Source organism: Bos indicus x Bos taurus, chromosome 11, assembly GCF_003369695.1.
Source record: "Bos indicus x Bos taurus breed Angus x Brahman F1 hybrid chromosome 11, Bos_hybrid_MaternalHap_v2.0, whole genome shotgun sequence".
Taxonomy (NCBI): domain Eukaryota; kingdom Metazoa; phylum Chordata; class Mammalia; order Artiodactyla; family Bovidae; genus Bos; species Bos indicus x Bos taurus.
This window is the reverse complement of record NC_040086.1, coordinates 94,428,576-94,448,871: the sequence shown is the minus strand read 5'-3', so window position 1 is coordinate 94,448,871 and position 20,296 is coordinate 94,428,576.

Genomic DNA, 20,296 nt, shown 5'->3' with positions numbered 1-20,296 from the left:
CAAGTCGTGTTTTCTTTCTTTCTTTTTTTTTTAAGCAAATCACGTACCAGGTTTTTGGTCTAAATTGTGTAGAATAAGTTAAACTTGAATTGCTTTTTATTAACTCATATTAGTGTATTCCTATAAGCATCACTTCCTGGAAAATAGATGGGGAAACAGGGGAAACAGTGTCAGACTTTATTTTTTTGGGCTCCAAAATCACTGCAGATGGTGACTGCAGCCATAAAATTAAAAGATGCTTACTCCTTGAAAGAAAAGTTATGACCAACCTAGATAGCATATTGAAAAGCAGAGACATTACTTTGCCAACAAAGGTCCGTCTAGTCAAGGCTATGGTTTTTCCTGTGTTCATGTATGGATGTGAGAGTTGGACTGTGAAGAACGCTGAGCGCCGAAGAACTGATGCATTTGAACTGTGGTGTTGGAGAAGACTCTTGAGAGTCCCTTGGACTGCAAGGAGATCCAACCAGTCCATTCTGAAGGAGATCAGCCCTGGGATTTCTTTGGAAGGAATGATGCTGAAGTTGAAACTCCTGGCCACCTCATGTGAAGAGTTGACTCATTGGAAAAGACTCTGATGCTGGCAGGGATTGGGGGCAGGAAGAAAAGGGGACAACAGAGGATGATATGGCTGGATGGCATCACCGACTCGATGGACGTGAGTTTGAGTGAACTCTGGGAGATGGTGATGGACAGGGACGCCTGGCGTGCTGCGATTCATGGGGTCACAAGAAGTCGGACATGACTGAGCGACTGAACTGAACTGAACTGATAAGCATAGTTATGTTGAAATAAAGTTTTAAAAAGCAAAAAAATAATGAAAAAACAAACTTTATTTTTAGATCGCTTAATTTTTAAATATTTATTTATTTAGTTTAATATGTAATACTTGCCCACAGTTCAAAGTTCAGAGGTACAGAAAAAAATGGTGGAAAGTCTGCAGCCTAGTCCCCAGTTATCTCCTTTTCCCTGGAGGGAACAAGTGTTGCCAAACACACTCTGTTCCCAGACGCTGTATTTTGTGTGGGTGTGTATGTATACATGTGTGTCTGTATTTTTTTCTTCTCTTCGTTTTCACACAAGTGATGGCATCTGATCTACAGTGCTGTACCCCTTGTGTTTCCTTCAGTTTTTGGAGGCTAACTTCCTATCACTCCACAAAGAACTATTTCCTTTTTTATGACTGCGTAGTATTTTAAAATATTTTCATTTAATCCAAATTTAGCAAGCAGCTGCTCTGTGTACTGTTCTAAACACGGTGGGAGATGACAGACGTTTCAGCCATGGGCCCTGCCCTCATGAATTTACAGTCTGATTTGGGAACAAGAAAAACCGAAAACATCTGGAGGGACTTAGAAAGGCCATTTCTCCAGTGGACCCAAGTTCATTTGTGAGGCTTGGCTTTGGGGGCTAATTTTTTCCGTTGTTATTATTCTCAACTCCAGGGATATGTTGGGTCAATGAAAGAGCCCAGACATGGGTTCTTCTGAAAGTTAAAAACTCAGTTGTGCAAGTTCAGCCAATCCATGTCTTCATTCTAGGCCTCAGTTTGCTCATCTGTAAAATGGGGACAGTTAGCTTCTGTCACGGGATGACAGTGGTCACATGAAATTGTATTTCTGAAAATGCTTTTTGTAGAATTGAGTGCTGTTCCCCCTCAGCTGGAGGATCTTGGGAGGCTAAGATGAATTTCTAAGAAACCAAACAGTAAGTGTAGGGTGTCAGGGCTCTTCTGCCTTTTGCCGTCTTATAAGCTTTTCCTGCTTTGCTGATCCTGTGATAGGACCTGCTAAACGTTCTCTCCCCCAGCCTTTGACAGCCTTAGTCGCCAAGTTTGTGTCTGCTAGAGGCTTAACATGGTACACCCTACACTCAGGAGGCCCCGGGCTGTGGGAACAATACAAGTTAACTGTCATCCTTAAGATGGGTGGGGGTAGGGGGTGTCCTTTGGATAACCCTAACCCTGTCATTTCAACTCTCACTTTACAGATGGGACTGGTTCAAGGCCACGCAGCCAATAAGAGGCAGAGATGCACTCGATGATGTTACTACACCCCTGTACCTCCCTGCAGCTCCTGCCACCGACCTCCAGTGATTGGCATTTCAATGAACAGATTAAAATCCTGACGGAATGATCACCAAGAACTGTGCCTTTTGTGTGTGTTCTCTTAATTGACCTCGCCAACTACGCTTTGAGCTAGTGATGCCCATCTGCCCACTTTGCAGATAAGGAAACAGACTCAGAAACTGTTGATATTAATTTAACCAGGGAGTGGGTGTTCTGTCAGTCCCTGCCACTGAGCACCTATTTAAAAGGTTTGGCATTTATGGCTGCTTTAGAGGCATCAGACATGGAGATGGGGAACCATGGAAATGTCATTTTGGCCTCTGGAGGGCTTTCATAAACTCACAAAACACTGGGACTTCGCCTTCTGGTTGCCTGTTCCTCCTGATATTGAGCTGAGCGATTCTCTGGCTGTGACTTATTTTTTCTCTTCCCTGGGGGAGCGGTGGTGATGGATTTGCCTGCAGGTGCCCAGAGCCTGGCACAAGAAAGCCTTAAGGTTCGTGGTGTGACCGGAAGTCCCTGCATGCCCAGGATGGTTCTGGGCTCTGCCTACTATCCTGGCATCAATGGTAGTGTCCCCTTTCACTCTCAGAAGTGTCCCGGATTGGACAATAAATTATATGGTCACCCTGTTGTTCAGCTGAAATAAAACAATAACTTGCCAGGTAAATAAATAACTGATCATCTCAGTTGGGCACTGAGCCACACCCTTGAGTAGTTCAAGCATTGGCTCTGTGATATTGGTGTCGATGTCCCAGATGAGAAAATTAACATGGGGAGGTTAACCAATTTGTCTAAAACACAGTTTAAGGGGCCATCTAATGGGTCCAGAGTTCTGCTTTGAACTGAGTCAGCAGGGTCTCATGCTGGCTATATTTCTCCCTGAAGCATCCAAGTGTCCACTTGACTTTGGGGGCCAAGAGAGGGGCCTAGTTGCCCCTCTCTGAAACTCCTGGGATATGGGGCTAAGGTAAGTCTCCTCTGGGCCTGAGGGCTCCCCTGACCCACTCAGGACTGGTTGTTCTCAGAACAGATGGAAGCAAGGGCACCTCTGGATTTAGGGCTGATGACACCATCTATCCATTGACCCCAGATCCTCCCTGTGAGGGAAGCTTTGAGGGAGGACATGGGCATTTGGTTGCTGGGTTTCCCAGCCCTGCCCCTGGCTTGCTGGGAATGGGTGTAATTTTTCCAGGCATCGGGACCTGCCAGGATTGTCTCGGGGGGCATGGAGAGGAGGGACCAGATGAAGACTGGAGGCTGGCAGAACAGGAGTGGGAGTGAAGAGGCAGAGGGGAGGGGCGGGAATCAGAAAAGGCTGGTTTAAGTTTCTCTGGGGAGCGGCTTACACTGCCACTCCCTACCCCCAGCCCCAAAGCAGCCCTCTGAGCCAGGAGTCGGGGCAGAAAAGCTCTAACCCATCCTTAGGAAAGAAAATCCATTTTTCTTCATTCGGGGATTTTCTGAGGAACTTGGTCTGGGGTGGTCATTGCTCTTTTAGGGTGATTTCCCCCGTGCCAGGATGTATGGTTCGAGAGGTGCACCACAGATGAGGCAGTAAGTTCTGGGGGGCTCCAGAGTCCCTGAAGAAGGAGGCATGTTTGGGCTCTGCTCGGCTCAAAGCTGTGGACTTTGGGTTCTGAGCCAGAGTTGCTCAGGCCGACCTGAGCTAGGCAGCCATTTTGACCTCACACATTCTGCCTACAGCCAGTTGCCAAATACCACAACCCAACTGTGCAATCAGCCCCCCAGAACTGGGCTGGGGCCAAGACCCTTGGCAGAAACCCAGCCTTGGAGCCAATCAGACCAGGTTTCAGAGTCTAGTTTGCCGCCTCCAAGCAGCGCAGCCCTGAACAAGCCACCTCACCAACCAGAGCCTCAGTTTCCTCATTGAGAAAGTTTCTCACCAGCTTATGATGAGATGAAGAAACCAAGCCAGCTCCTGGCTGAAAAGAATATTAGTATCAGCTGTTTGTCACACTCAGAAACTAGCACTTTACCTTTTACAATTGTCATTTCTTTTACTAATTCCAACAAACCTGCAAGGTGGGTGCCAGGGTTACTTTTCTTTGAAAGTGAGTCGCTCAGTCGTATCCGACTCTTTGCGACCCCATGGACTATACAGTCCATGGAATTCTCCAGGCCAGAATACTGGAGTGGGTAACCTTTCCCTTCTCCAGGGGATCTTCCCAACCCGGTGATCGAACCCAGGTCTCCAGAATTGTAGGCGGATTCTTTACCAGCTCAGCCACAAGGGAAGCCCAAGAATACTGGAGTATGTTGCCTATCCCTTCTCCAGCAGATCTTCCCGACTCAGGAATCAAACTGGGGTCTCCTGCATTGCAGGTGGATTCTTTACCAACTAAGCTACCAGGGAAGCCCATATAAGCCAGTTATTTGCTTTGGTTTCTCTGTCTGACAAAACAGGCTCAGAGAGGTCATTGACTTGCTCAAGGTCACACAGTGGGGAAATAGTGAGACTGTAATTTATAAGTGATAGGCAGAAACATTTTGCTGGCACAGCTATTAATAGCTCCAGGGTCTCATCTGTAACATAAGCATAATGATACCATGAGTCACTTCCTACTTCCGGCAAATCCCATACTTATATGCTTTTACTAGGAAAAAAAAAATCCGTAATGTTGCATTTGCCAATGTCAATGGTGTAAAGCACTCCCGGCACGGCTAATTTAAACCTATCAACAACTGCCCTGCAATTCCCAAATATTTAACAACCTGCTCTCATTTAACAGTTAGCTTTCACCAGCCTATGCAAACTGGCTCTCATACATCACTGGGTTCCATTGTCCTGCACTTAGGGCCCGTAACGGAGAAGGCAATGGCACCCCACTCCAGTACTTTTGCCTGGAGAATCCCATGGACGGAGGAGCCTGGTGGGCTGCAGTTCATGGGGTCGCTAGAGTTGGACACGACTGAGCAACTTCACTTTCACTTTTCACTTTCATGCATTGGAGAAGGAAATGGCACCCCACTCCAGTGTTCTTGCCTGGAGAATCCCAGGGATGGGAAGCCTGGCTGGCTGCCGCCTATGGGGTCACACAGAGTCGGACACAACTGAAGCGATGCAGCAGCAGCAGCAGCAGGGCCCGTAAGGGGTAGCCCTAGTCTCAGTGCTTTAAGGTTCCCTTTTGCTTCTCTGGGAAAGAAGGGCAGCCACTGGTCTGTACTGAGTGCCTACTGTGTGCCAGGAACTTTGCCACTGCGTCTGAACCTAGAACCCCCTTTAATCTTTACAACAACCTTTCAATGAAGGTATTATGATACCCACTTTATAGGTGAGAAAACTGAGGCTCAAAAAGGTAACATCCACTGGCCAAGGTCACCCAGAGAATAAACGGCAGAGTCAGGATTCAAAGTCAGTCTGCCTGACAAGACTCCACCTAAGCAGACTGTGTCTTGGGAGCTCTGGGTCTGGCATGAGCAAGTCCTGGCCCTTTCTGGGCCTCAGTTTCCCCATCTGTAAGAAGGAGTTGGACAAATCAATTTCTAACCATCCTTTCTGGACTGAGTCGTCATTTTGAGAGCCCAAGACTATAGTGGGATGGAGGTGGGAACTTACATCATTGGAATGAATAAATACCTAAAGGGAAGAGTTTTGCTGGTTGATGGGGGATGGTGTACAGGAAGGGCGTATTTCCAGCTGTGCCTGAAGCACGCGCACTTGGAGTCGGGGCAGTGCTACAGAAGCAGCCTGGTTTTGAACTCCAGCACCTCCACTTCCTGGCTGTGTGACCACGGACTAGTAGCTCCACCTCTCTGGTTGGTCCCACAAGTAGTCTTCCCCGTTGTTCTGGAAGCCTAAGGGACAATGAAGGGTCCCTGATGCGGAAACCTTTGCACCAGGTAGATGTGGCAAAGTCCCTGTACCTTAACAAACTCTCACAACTTCCTTCCTTTTCTGGCCCTCATCTCCCGAAGTGGACTGAGCAAAAGCCAACCCTCTTTTCTCCCTGGCCTGGAAGCCCAGAGCAGCTGAAAGGGGATGGGAAGGCCTGAGGTTTCTCTTTGCAGTGAAGGCAGAAGCCAAGACCACCACCCCCGCCCCTCCACAACCCGTCTGGGCCCACCTCCCTCTGGCTTGCACCGGCTGGTTGCTCTTCTCAGATTTCTGAAAGCCTGTGCTCCCAGAGGAGGCATTAAGGATGGTGGAATGCAGACCCGGGTGTGCAGAGAAGCAGTCTGGGGGAGAGCCCCCCTCCCTCAACCCCGCCAGCTGCGTCCCAGCCCAGCCCCCAACAGAGAGGAAGAGAAAGGAAGCTGAAAGGACAGCAATCCAGCCGGCTCTCAGAGTTCAGGATTCTTGTGTGGGGAAAGGTGGGGGAGTCAGGAGGACTCAGACCGCTTGCAGGGCAGGCAGGCATGGGTGAGTCTGGGGGTTTGCAAAGACCGTGGCCAGGGTCCCAGTGCCAGGGCGCTGTTGCTGAAGAGGGAAGGAGAAGGATATGCTTTGAGCAATGAGTGTTTTCTGAGCACCGTAAAGCTCTTTACCTGCAGAGCCCAGCTGTAACCGGGCAACCCTAGAGCAAGCTCAGCAGGGAGTCATGTCCAAGAAGAAAACGAAGCAATCAACCAGCAAGCAAATGCATAAGATTAAAAAAAAAAAAACAAATCATCCAGCCCAAATCCACCAATTCCCAAACGGCTGCAAAGTGGAGCAGCTCTTTATTGAAGTTCTTCTAGAACACTGGCGAGGGGAGTTAAACATAGGCTAGTCAGCACAGCCTGCAGAAAAATGTCCTAAAGCCAGCTTGAGACCTCACTCCCTCTTCTCACAGTGCCTGTTCCCGCCTCGCCTCCCCTCCTCTCTGTAGCTAGCTCTTTCTTGATTTCTGTATCTCGTCTCACCGCCCGGGTCATAGATTCCCACTTCCTCTGGACAGACTTGGCTTATATCTATTTAGTACTAATAGTGCCCCCTTCCGTACTCAGACGTGTCCTGGGAGAACAGTGAACGGTGCAGCCCTCCTCTCCAGTCCCCAATGGCCTCCAGCCTCAGCAGACTTGTAAGCAAAGGATACCCATAGAAGTTGCGGGAGGGAGCAAGACTTTAACACTTTCACTATCTTGCCCAGCCATCCCAAGTGTTCTCATTTATTCTATACAATACTGACCTTGCCAATCAAGTCCACATTCTAGGGAGGAGGAAATGAAGACCCAGAGCTTAACACTTGCTCAAAATCAAAGATTCAGGACATCCCCAAATTGAGACCCACTCTTGGCTCTGCCTGAGTCTGAATCCCTTATGTTTCCCACCAGGCCAGGCAGTGTGGCTGGTTGGAGAGGATCAGCTTGGCACCCCCTTAATTTCCAAGGGAGAAATCAACAGGCTTCCTCATGCTGTCTATGGAGACCCCAAGGCCCAGAGAGGGTTTGTGCCTTACTCAAGATCACAGTACGTAAACAGCAGAGCTTATGCTAGAATGAGGCCCCTTATTCCCCAAGCATCCTTGCGTTTTTCCTGAGCAGATAGGGGGCCTTGTTGATACTCTGGGGCCCTTTGCTGAGCCTTTCTTCCCGGCCCACCCTTGTTGGGCCCTCTTCCAGGAGGATGGAGCCAGAAACCCAAGCAACTCCACTGCCTCAGGTAGATGCCATGGGCCTAGGATGCGAGGAGTGTCCAGACCCTGGAAACTCCCACTGCTGTTCCTGTTCATCAGGGTCACTGGGGTGGAATGCCACATCAGGAGTGTCCTAACTGTGCCGCCCAAACTTAGTGTGGTATTCAGGACACTCTCTTCTTCTTCCCATTCCCCATTTGCGTTTTATGCTGCAGCCATATGGTTCTAGATATTCCCTGCCTTTTCTGGTCACCAAGCCTTAGCACATGCTGTTTCCTCTGCCTGAAGTGCCCTTTTTCCTGTCTGAAGAACTCCTATTCATCCATCAGGACCCAAATCAAATACCCCTTCCCAGGGCATTCATAATCACACTGATGGGTCTTATGTGTTTACAGTCAGTGTCCTTTCTGACTGGTCAGTGACCATGACAAATGGGTTGTTAAATATTTAGACTCTCCCTCTGTGAAGTCTTCCCTGACCCCATACAGTCTCTCCTTCCCACCTCCTGGGCTGTCTTCTGCATCCCTCTGCCTCCTCCCTAGACCATGAGCTCCGGAAGAGCCGGGACTGTGACTGGGCCATCAGGGTATCTCCCTAGGGCCACAGCAGTACTCCGGCAGGCGTGCTAGCACTCTGGGCATAGGTTCGGCTCCTTGGTGGTGATGGCCAGGATCTGGAAGAGCACCAGGAAACCTCAAACGGCTCCCATTCCTTGATGGGAAGTGCTTATTCTACAGGCTCACAAACTGCACGTGCTCTCATGATGGCTCACCCCTTCCATCTGATCTTTACAGATGGAGAAACCAAGGCACAGAGAGGTGAGGAAACTTAGTCAATTTAGTGATGAAACTGGGATTTGAACCCAGGTCACAACCTATAGTCCCTGCTGTCTCCATGGAGTCTCTGAATCCCAGGCAGCCCTGTGTGGGGAAGGGCAGCCTTAGCGTGGGGACTCTGTCCTACCCTGCCAGACACCTGCTCGGGACAGTGAGGGGGTTGCTGACGAATATAGACTTACTCCACCCACCTGCGGGGCCCTGACGAGGACGGCCATGTGAGACGGACTGACTTTTGTCCTGGGCCTCCCTTGTCAGGCCTCCAAGGCAAGCCTGGTCTTTGGCTGCCCTTGACATCCATTCCAGATAAGGTTACTAGGAAGTAGTTCTGCAAAAGATGTGGGACTTTCCAGGACAAACCAAGAAGAGAAGACAGAAATGATCCTCCCACAGGGTCACATTAACCCTGCCCATGTAGGTCCTCTCTGCCCCAGATGTCACCCCATGTCCGACTCTTTGCAGCTCTCAAGGGGACTTGAAGGTGACTTGATGGAACCAGCCCCAAGCCTTGAGCCCTGAGATCTGGGTTCAAATCTTGGCTCCAGTGCTGAGCTTGGCAAGCCACTTGACCTTTTTGACCCTTGCTGGCTTTGTAAATGAAGGGATTATTGGAAAAATTAGATGGAGTAATAAGTACCGAATGCCTAGCATGGGGCTGACGTTCTCTTTCTATGTGGGGATTGAATTGGAGTCTAAAATATCCCTGTCCCTCCAGAGAAAGTCCTTTGTTTCCTTCCCTGCCAGTCTTGGTGATCTACAAATTCCCCAGGTAAGATCAGCTCTCCCCCTGCCTTAATATAATCTGGTTTGAGCTTCGTGCACCGGGGGTGGGGAAAGCACAGCACCCCCTTTCCTCTTCTGCCCAGAGCCCTCTCCTCTCAAGCTCACGTGGGAGGCCTGGGCCTCCTTTAGATGAGATTATTGCTCTGGAGAAAGTCCCTGTGCTCTGAAAACCATAGACATCCAAGTCCTTCCACCTCCACCTCTGTGTGGTTTGAACTAATTTTTCAGAATTTGGCTGAGCTCAAACCCAATATATGAAAATCCCAATTTGTTGAACACAAACGTCATGCCTGAGGATTCACTCTTGGGTTCCTTTGAGTTGTCAGCTCCCCCCTGTATGTTGTAAATGAGTCTCCCTTGATAGAATTTCAATCTACACATTTCTCAGGTGTTTCTGTGGAGCCAAATAAAGTAGGGTTTAACTGTTCCATGTTCTAGAAGTCACCTGGGCAGGCATTTTGAGTGGAAGCTTCTACCCTGTGCTGCACAGATCATGAAGGCAGCTCACATCCTGACTCTACCTGGAATCAACAGCAGAAGCTTACTGCGTCCATTTCCCAGTCTTCAAAACTGAGACCCAAGGAGTGGAAGGGGCTCACCTCAACTCCCGAATGGAGTTAGGGCAGATCAGTACTAGAATGACCTCCCTTGATGTTTCTGGAAGGTCTTGAATCTTAAGGCAGACTTTGTAGCCTTTCCTCCCCTGATGGCTTCTCTCCTCCTGGCTTCCTGCGGCCAACGATTTGAAGTCGCAGCTTCTGAGGGTGACAGCCTGGTGATCTGGCATCCGGTGACTTCTCCAGCCCCACTGCCATGTTCCATTTGTGTTCTAGCTTCACAGAACATCCTTCTGGCCTCTGCATGTGACTTAGATTTGTTGCCCATGTCAGTCCCTCTGACTCGTAACTGCTTTTGTGGACGGGGATGGTGGGGACAAGGGGATGAAAGTCATAAATGGGCAAGTGTGTAGGAGGGCTAGACTAGGTTGAAGCAAGCTGGATGCCCAAGGTACACAATGTAAGGAGGTGGTGATGATGGTTTAGTTACTAAGTTGTGTCCAACTCTTGTGACCCCATGGACTGTAGCCTGCCAGACTCCTCTCTCCATGGAATTCTCCAAGCAAGAATACTGGTGTGGGTTGCTATTTCCTTCTCTAAGAAATCTTCCCGACCCAGGGAACCCAGGTATCCTGAGCTGCTGGCGGATTCTTTACTGACTGAGCTACCAGGGAAACCCAATGTAAGGAGATGGTTCCTTAAAAAGTTAAACATAGATGAGCACTTGTGTGTGTGTGTACTCAATCACTCAGTCGTGTCCGACTCTTTGTACTCCTATGGACTGTAGCCCTCCAGGCTCCTCTGTCCATGGGACTTTCTCAGCAAGAGTGCTAGAGTAGGTTGTCATTTCCTCCTCCAGGGGATCTTCCTGACCCAGGGATCAAACCTGTATCTTCTGCGTCTCCTGCATTGGCAGTCGGATTCTTTACCACTGAGGCACCTGGGAAGCCTTCGGCCCAGCAATTCCACTTCTAAACTTAAACCCGAAAGAACTGAAAACAGGGGTTCAAATAAAAACTTGCATGTGAATGTTTACAGCAGCATTATTCACAATAGCAAAAAGATGGAAACAAAATGTTCATCATCAGATGAGGGGGGAGGCAAAATGTGATCCATCCATGTAATGGAATACTATGTGGCTACTGAAAGGCATCGGGTCCCATCACTTCATGGCAAATAGATGGGGAAACAATGGAAATAGTGAGAGACTTTATTTTGGGAGGCTCCAAAATCACTGCAGATGGTGACTGCAGCCATGAAATTAAAAGATGCTTGCTCCTTGGAAGAAGAGCTATGACCAACTTGACAGCATATTAAAAAGCAAAGACATTACTCTGCCAAGGTCCATCCAGTCAAGGCTATGGTTTTTCCAGTGGTCATATATGGATGTGAGAGCTGGACCATAAAGAAAGCTGAGTGCCGAAGAATTGATTTTTTAAACTGTGGTGTTGGAGAAGACTCTTGAGAGCCCCTTGAGCTGCAAAGAGATCCAACCAGTCCATCCTAAAGGAGATCAGTCCTGAATATTCATTGGAAGGACTGATGCTGAAGCTGAAACTCCAATACTTTGGCCACCTGATGCAAAGAATTGACTCCTTGGGAAAGACCCTGATGCTGGGAAAGATTGAAGGCAGGAGGAGAAGGGGACACAAGAGGATGAGATGGTTGGATGGCATCACCGACTCGATGGACATGAGTTTGAGCAAGCTCCGGGAGTTGGTGATGGACAGGGAGGCCTGGCGTGCTGCAGTCCATGGGGTCGCAAAGAGTCGGACACGACTGAGTGACTGAACTGACTGCCTGACTGACTGAAATGAATGGAGTACTGGTGTATGCTACAGTGCGCTTGAACCTTGAAAACATTATGCTAAATAAGAGAAGCCAGGGGCCACATATTGTATGGCTCCATTTATGTAAAATGTCCAGAATAGGCAAATTCGTAGAGACAAAAAACAAATTAATGGTTGCCAGGGACTGCACAAGGGGAAAACGGGGAAGGAGTGCTAACGGATATGGGGCTCCCTTCTGGAGTGATGAGACTGTTCTGGAACTAGATAGTGGCGATGATTCTACAACACTGTGAAGGCACTGAAACCCCCTGGATTTATGCTTTAAAATGGTTTCAGTGGTAAATCGTATGTAAGGAAGCATCAGCGTCAAGTGCCAACCTGTACTTGCGTGCCTTGAGGGTGACTGTCTTCTCACGTATTGTGCCCTGGTTGCCTCACTCTAACCCTGGTCCTGGTGTCCACAGCCTCCCCGTGGATGAGAGAATTTTGTGTTTGCTTGTAACTTCTCCTCTGCCCACCACCTCCCAGTACCATCCTTTCTTTTGGCAGTTTAGTTCATGGGCTGATCGTAATAAGGACATTTGGTAAAAAAGAGGCAGAGATAGAGAATTAAGAACAAGAATTGCTTGGGAATAGTCCAGAAATATTACTGAAGAAAAAAAAAATAGAGAGAAAGGAAGTGGAGAGGGAAAACACACCAGGCTCAATTTTTTTTTCAATTTTTAAATTTAATTTAATCTCAAATTTATTGAGACATAATTCTCAGACCATACAACTCATCCATTCAAAGGGTACAAGCCAGTGGTTTTGAGTGTTCAAAGGGTACACACTTCCAGTTTTAAGATAAGTAAGTTCTGTGCAACTAAAGTACAGCATGGTGGCTATAGTTAATAATTGTTGTTGTTGAGTTGTGTCCAACTCTTTTGCAACCCCATGGACTGTAGCCCTTCAGGATCCTCTGTCCATGGGATTTCCCAGGCAAGGATTCTAGAGTGGATTGCCATTTGTCTTCTTCAGGAGATCTTCCTCACCCAGGGATACAACCAGAATCTCTTGCATTGGCAGACAAATTCTTTTCCACTGAGCCACCAGGGAAGCCCATAGTTAATAATACTGTGTTGCATACTTGAGGGTTATGATAGATCTTAAAAGTGTTCACCACAAACACACACAAATGGTAATGGGTGAGGTGGTGGATGTGTTAACTAACCTAATTATGGTAATCATTTCATGACATATACATACATCAAGTCATCTCTTTGTACTTTATACTTAAACGGTGTTATATAGTTCATAAGGTTTTTCCAATGGTCATGTATGGATGTAAGAGTGAGACTATAAAGAAAGCTGAGAGCCAAAGAATTGATGCTTTTGAACTGTGGTGTTGGAGAAGACTCTTGAGAGTCCCTTGGACTGCAAGGAGATCCAACCAGTCCATCCTAAAGGAGATCAGTCCTGGGTGTTCGTTGGAAGGACTGATGTTGAAGCTGAAACTCCAATACTTTGGCCACCTAATGTAAAGAGCTGACTCATTTGAAAAGACCCTGATGCTGGGAAAGATTGAGGGCAGGAAGAGAAGGGGACGACAGAGGATGAGATGGTTGGATGGCATCACCAACTCAATGGACATGGGTTTGGGTGGACTCTGGGAGTTGGTGATGGACAGAGAGGCCTGGCATGCTGTGGTTCATGGGGTTGCAAAGAGTCGGACACGACTGAGCAACTGAACTGAAAGGAAATCAACCCTAATATTCATTGGAAGGACTGATACCGGAGCTGAAGCTCCAATACTTTGGCCACCTGATGTGAATGAGCCAACTCATTGGAAAAGACCCTGATGCTGGGAAAGATTGAAGGCAAACGAAGAAGGGGCAGCCAGAGATGAGATGGTTAGATAGCATCACCAACTCAATGGAAGCGAATTTGAGCAAAGTCTGGGAGATAGTGGATGACAGGGGAGCCAAAAGGACTGCAGTCTGTAGGGTCGCAAAGAGTCGGACACAGTTTGTCTACTGAACAACAAGTATGTCAATACTATTTCAGTAAAGCTGGAAAGGAAACACATTTAAAAATCTAGTTTTTAGTATAGTCACAGATATGTAATGATAAGCACAGTCAATTTTAGCACATTTTTATCACCAAAAGAGAAACCATGAAGCCTCAGTGTTTATGTCTACGGGGATGAAGAATCCCTGCAAGGAAGGGATGAGCCTAAACCACGATGAAGTATGGCAGCCAAAGGCCCTGTGCGGTCCCAGGTGGAGGGTTGTCTGGTTGGCTCGCTGAAGACAGCAACCTCACATTCCCTAGTAAAGGTAAAAATTCACATGTCTAATGACCCAGCAATTCCACTCCCGGTTTAAACCCTTGAGAGACTTTTGCATCTGTGCACAACAAATCTAAGTAAGGGAGGTGGCTACAGCAGTTTGTAATAGAGGAGAAAAGGACGTAACCTAAGTGTCCCTCAACAGGGAAAAGATTAACTACAGTGTGAAACACACACAGTGGGCTATCCTGTGACTGTGAAAATGATGACTACATGTATATGTATCAACACCAATACGTTTCAAAACCATAATGTGATATGAAAAAGATCAAGTTGTAAAAGCATGGATGTTGCCTAGTGCCATATATGCACATTTTTATCATGCAAAAACAATCATATATAACTTAAAATTTTAATTTACTTTGGTCTTTGCTGCAGCATGTGAATTCTTAGTTGCAGCATGTGGGATCTAGTGCCCTGACCAAGGATCGAACCCATGCACCCTGCACGGGGAGTGTGGAGTCTTAGCCACTGGACCACCAGGGAAGTCTCAAAGATAATTTTTAATGTTTTATTTTGAAATAATTCCAGACTAGAGAGAATTGCAAAATGGAGCAAAGAATTTCTGTATACTTTCAGATTCCCCAAATGTTAGCATTTTACCACATCTGCTTTATCATTCTCTACCACATATAAATATATATATATATGTATTTATATATAAGTATATATATTTATATGTATGTTTGCTTTATCATTCTTCCCCTCTAATCTCACTAAAACCAGATGTTCAAGCTGGTTTTAGAAAAGGCAGAGGAACCAGAGATCAAATTGCCAACATTTGCTGGATCATGGAAAAAGCAAGAGAGTTCCAGAAAAACATCTATTTCTGCTTTATTGACTATGCCAGAGCCTTTGACTGTGTGGATCACAATAAACTGTGGAAAATTCTGAAAGAGATGGAAATACCAGACCACCTGACCTGACTCTTGAGAAACTTGTATGAAGGTCAGGAAGCAACAGTTAGAACTGGACATGGAACAACAGACTGGTTCCAAATAGGAAAAGGAGTACGTCAAGGCTGCATATTGTCACCCTGCTTATTTAACTTCTATGCAGAGTTCATCAGGAGAAACGCTGGGCTGGAAGAAGCACAAGCTGGAATCAAGATTGCTGGGAGAAATCTCAATAACCTCAGATATGCAGATGACACCACCCTTATGGCAGAAAGTGAAGAAGAACTAAAGAGCCTCTTGATGAAATTGGAAGAGGAGAGTGAAAAAGTTGGCTTAAAGTTCAACATTCAGAAAACTAAGATCATGGCATCTGGTCCCATCACTTCATGGTAAATAGATGGGGAAACAGTGGAAACAGTGTCAGAATTTATTTTTGGGGGCTCCAAAATCACAGCTGATGGTGACTGCAGCCATGAAATTAAAAGGCACTTACTCCTTGGAAGGAAAGTTATGACCAACCTAGACAGCATATTAAAAAGCAGAGACATTGCTTTACCAACAAAGGTCCGTCTAGTCAAGGCTATGGTTTTTCCAGTGGTCATGTATGGATGTGAGAGTTGGACTGTGAAGAAGGCTGAGTGCCGAAGAATTGATGCTTTTGAACTGTGGTGTTGGAGAAGACTCTTGAGAGTCCCTTGGACTGCAAGGAGATCCAACCAGTCCATCCTAAAGGAGATCAGTCCTGGGTGTTCATTGGAAGGACTGATGTTGAAGCTGAAACTCCAGTACTTTGGCCACCTGATGCAAAGAGCTGACTTATCTGAAAAGACCCTGATGCTGGGAAAGATTGAGGGCAGAAGGAGAAGGGGACAACAGAGGATGAGATGGCTGGATGGCATCACCGACTCGATGGACATGAGTTTGGGTGAACTCCAGGAGTTGGTGATGGACAGGGAGGCCTGGAATGCTGCTGGGGTCACAAAGAGTCAGACAGGACTGAGCGACTGAACTGAACTGAGAAATTGAATACAGTCTTGTAGCCACCACTGCAATTGAGATATGGAACATTTCCAATACCCCAGAAGTTCTTCATGCTCCCTTGTAGTCAATCCTCACCCAAACTCCAAGTTACTGGAAACCACAGATCTGGTTTCAGTTCCTATAGTTTTGTGTTTTCCAGAATGTTATATAAATAGAACCATACAGTGTGAGACTTCAGTGTCTGACTTGTTTAATCATTACAATGCTTTTGAGATTTATCCATGTTGAGTCTGTTCCACGTTTCAGTAGTTTATTGTATTTAATTGCTGAGTACGACTGAAGTGACTTAGCAGCAGCAGTATTCCAATGTGGAAATGGCCTAATTTTGCTTATCTGTCCACCAGTTGTTGAGCATTTGGGTTCTTTCCAAGTTTTGACTATTGCAATTAAAGTTGCTATAAATATTCATTTACAAGTTCTTGTATGGGCATGTGTTTTTGTTGCCTGCATGCTAAAGTCACTTCAGTCATGTCCAGCTCTTTTCGACCCTTTGGACTGTAATCCACCAGGAACCTCTGTCCCTGGGATTCTCCAGGCAAGAATACTGGAGTGAGTCACCATGCCCTCCTCCAGCGGATCTTTCTGACCCAGGGATCAAACCTGCATTTCTTAAGTCTCTTGCATTGGCAGGCAATTTCTTTACCACTAGCGCTTCTCTTGAGTAATACCCAAGAGTAGGATTATTGAGTCATATAGCTAACTAAATAAGAAACCACAAAACTCTTTTCCAGAGTGACTGTACAATTTTGCATTCCTGCCAGCAGTGTATCTTTTTAGTTGCTCCACATCCTACCAGAAGTTGATGTTGCCAGGATTTAAAATTTTAGCCATTCTATATATGTGTAGTGCTGACTTACCGTGGCTTTAATTTGCATTGACTACTGAATAATGGCGTTGAGTATTTCATGCACTATTTGCCATCCATCCATGTGTCTTCTTTGAAGTGTCTCTTCAAAGCTGTTGCTCATTTTATTATTGGGTCATTTGTTAACTTAAATGAACTCGAAGGGAATTCTTTGGTGGTCCTTGGTTAGGACTCTGCACTCACTGCGCAGGGGCTGGGTTCAATCCCTGGTCAGGGAACTAAGATCCTACAAGCTAGGCTGTGCTGCCAAAAAGTATAAATAAATATATAACTTAAAAGATTTTAAATTCTGGATCTTAGTTCTTTATCAGACATTTTCTCGCAGTCTTTGGCTTTTCTCTTTGTTTTCTTAACAGTGACTTTCATAAAGCAGAAGTTTTTCATTTTGAGGAAGTGCGGTTTATCAATTTTTTTGTTTTTTACAGTTTATACTATTTGCCTCCTGACAAATCTTTTTCCAACAAGGTCACAGATATATTTTCCTATATTATTGTCTATAATTTTTGTAGGATTACATTTTACACTAAGTTTATGGTCCATTTTGAGTTAATTTTTACATATCGTGAAAGGCAAAGTTTTAAGTTCTTTTTAAAAAAATAAATATATGATTGTTTCGGCATCATTTCTTGAAAAACAAAAAGACTATTATTTCTCCATTTCATTACCTGGATCCCTTTGCCAGAAGTCAACTGACCACATGAGTAGGGGTCTATTTCAGGACTTTCTATTCTGTTGCACTAATCCATAGATCTAAACCTAGGCCACTACTACACTGTCATGCTTACTGTTACTTTACACGAAGTAGTGTGAATCCCCCAACTTCACCTTCTTTTCCAAAATTGTTTTGGCAACTCCAAGTCCTTTGTATTTCCATATGTAATTTAGAATCAATTTGTCAGCATGCACCAAAAAAAGCCCACTGGGATTTTGATTGGAATTGTGTTTATTCATAATTGTGGAACAACTGATATCTTAAAGTATTGAGTCTTCTGATCCATGAACATGGTATATTTATCCATTTATTTATGTCCCCTTTGATTTCTCTTGACAATGGTTTTCAGTGTACAAATTTCATTTCATTTGGTTTATCCCTTTGTTTTTTCATGTTTTTGGTGCCATTATTGTAAGTGATACTGATTTTTAATTTTCATTTCAAAAATTGCATAGAAATGCAATTGAATTTTGTATATCAGTCCTGTAGCCTGCAATCTTGCTAAATATTCTTATTATGTCTATTAGATTTTAAGTTAATTTGGGGGGGTTTCTACATGGGTGATCATGTTGTCAATGGATAGGTTGAGTTTTAGTTATTCTTTTCCAATCTGTTTGCTATTTATTTATTTTTTGCTCTTTTACTGGATGGGCTAAGATATACAATACAATGCTGAATAGAAGTGGTGGCAGTGGATACCCTTGCATTGTTCCCAGTCTCAGGAGGAACGCATTCAATCTTTCACCGTTAGGTATGGTGTTAGCTGTAGGTCTTAATAGATTGTGGAAGTTCCCTTCTGTTCCGAGTTTGCTGAGAATTTCTTTTTTCTATCATGAGTGTGTTTCAAATTTTGTCAAATGCCTTTCATGCATCTATTAAGATGATATATTTTTTTCTATCTAAATCTGTTGATATAGTGAATTACCTTGATTATTTAATGTTAAACCAACCTTACATTCCTGAGATAAACCCCACTTAGTTTTAATGCATTATTCTTTTTAGATATTGCTGGATTTTATTTTCTAATATTTTGTTAAAGATTTTTGTACCTAGGTTCACGAGGGATGTAAGTCTATAGTTATCTTTCTTATACTGTCTTTGTCATGTTTCGATATTAGTAATTCTGAACTCAGAGAATTAGTTGAGGAAGGAAATGGCAACCCACTCCAGTGTTCTTGCCTGGAGAATCCCTGGTAGGCTGCCGTCTCTGGGGTCGCACAGAGTCGGACACGACTGAAGCGACTTAGCAGCAGCAGCAGCAGCACCCTCCCTTTCTATTTTCTGAAAGAGTTTATGTATAATGACATTTTTAAAAGTGAATTTAACTTGGATAATTTACCAGTGAAGCCATCTGGCCCTGGAAATATTTTCATGGGAAACCTTTTATTAGCCATTAGTTCCTGCTCCTTCATAGATATACAATTCTTTGGGTTGTCTATTTTTTCCTGAGTGAGCTTTGATAGTTTGTGTCCTTCAATGAGTTCACCTGTTTCATTTTTTTTTTCTTTTTCTTTTATTGCCTCACTGCATAGTCTGTGGGATCTTAGTTCCTTTAAGTGTAAGTGAAAATTGCTCAGTCATGTCCAACTCTTTGCAACCCATGGACTATACAGTCCATGGAATTCTCCAGGCCAGAATACTGGAGTGGGTAGCCTTTCCCTTCTCCAGGGGATCTTTCCAACCTAGGGATTGAACTCAGGTCTCCCACATTGCAGGCGGACTCTTTATCAGCTGAGTCATGAGGGACGACCAAAAATACTGGAGTGGGTAGCCTATCCCTTCTCCAGGGAATTCTCCCAACCCAGGAATCAAACTGAGCTATCAGGGGAGCCCTTGACCACACCGAGGCCTAGCCAATGGATCAACAGGGAATTCCCTTGCTTGTTTCACTTAGGTTGTCAAATTTATGGTCATAAAGTTGGTCATAAACATTTTCTTACAGCTTTTTAAAGCTCCTAGGATCTGCAGGGATGTTCCTTTTTTGTGGGGGGCGGGGCACACCCTCTGGCGTGTGAAACTTCCCTAACCAGGGATTGAACCGGCGCCCCTTGCAGTGGAAGTGTGGAATCTTAACCACTGGACCACCAGTGAACTCCCCTTTTCACTTTTGTATCTCTCTCTCTCTTTTTTTTTTTTTCTGTTCAGTCTAGCTAGAGATTTATCAAGTTGATATTTCCAAAGAGCTAGCTTATGGTTTCATTTATTTTCTCTTTTGTTTTTCTGTTTTCTATTCACTGGTTTCTACTCTTATCTATATTATTTTCAAATTTCTGCTTGCTTTGGGTTTAATTTGCTCTCCTTTGTTTAGTTTCTTAAGCTAAAAGCTTAGATACTTGGTTTTGGTACATTCATCTTTTTTTAAGATATCCATTTAATGCTATAACTTTTCCTCTGTTATACTGTTTTAGCTGCATCACACAGACTTTGATATGTTTTCATTGTCATTCAGTTAAAACTATCTTCTAATTTTCTTTGTGATTTCTTCCCATGTATTATTTACTGATGAGGCTTCCCAGATGGCTCAAATGGTAAAGACTCCATCTGCCAGTGCAGGAGACAGGCAGGAGACAAGAGTTCGATCCCTGGGTTGGGAAGATCCCCTGGAGAAGGAAATGGCAGCCCCCTCCAGTATTCTTGCCTGGACAGAGGGGCCTGACTCGGTATAGTCCATGAGGTGGCAAAGAACTGGACATGACTAAGCGACTGAGCACACACACACATTGTTGACTGATACATACAGGTATATTAGGGCTTCTCAGGTGGCACTATGGTAAAGAACCTGACACGGCTTCCATCCCTGGGTCGGGAAGATTCCCTGGAGGAAGGCGTGGCAACCCACTCTG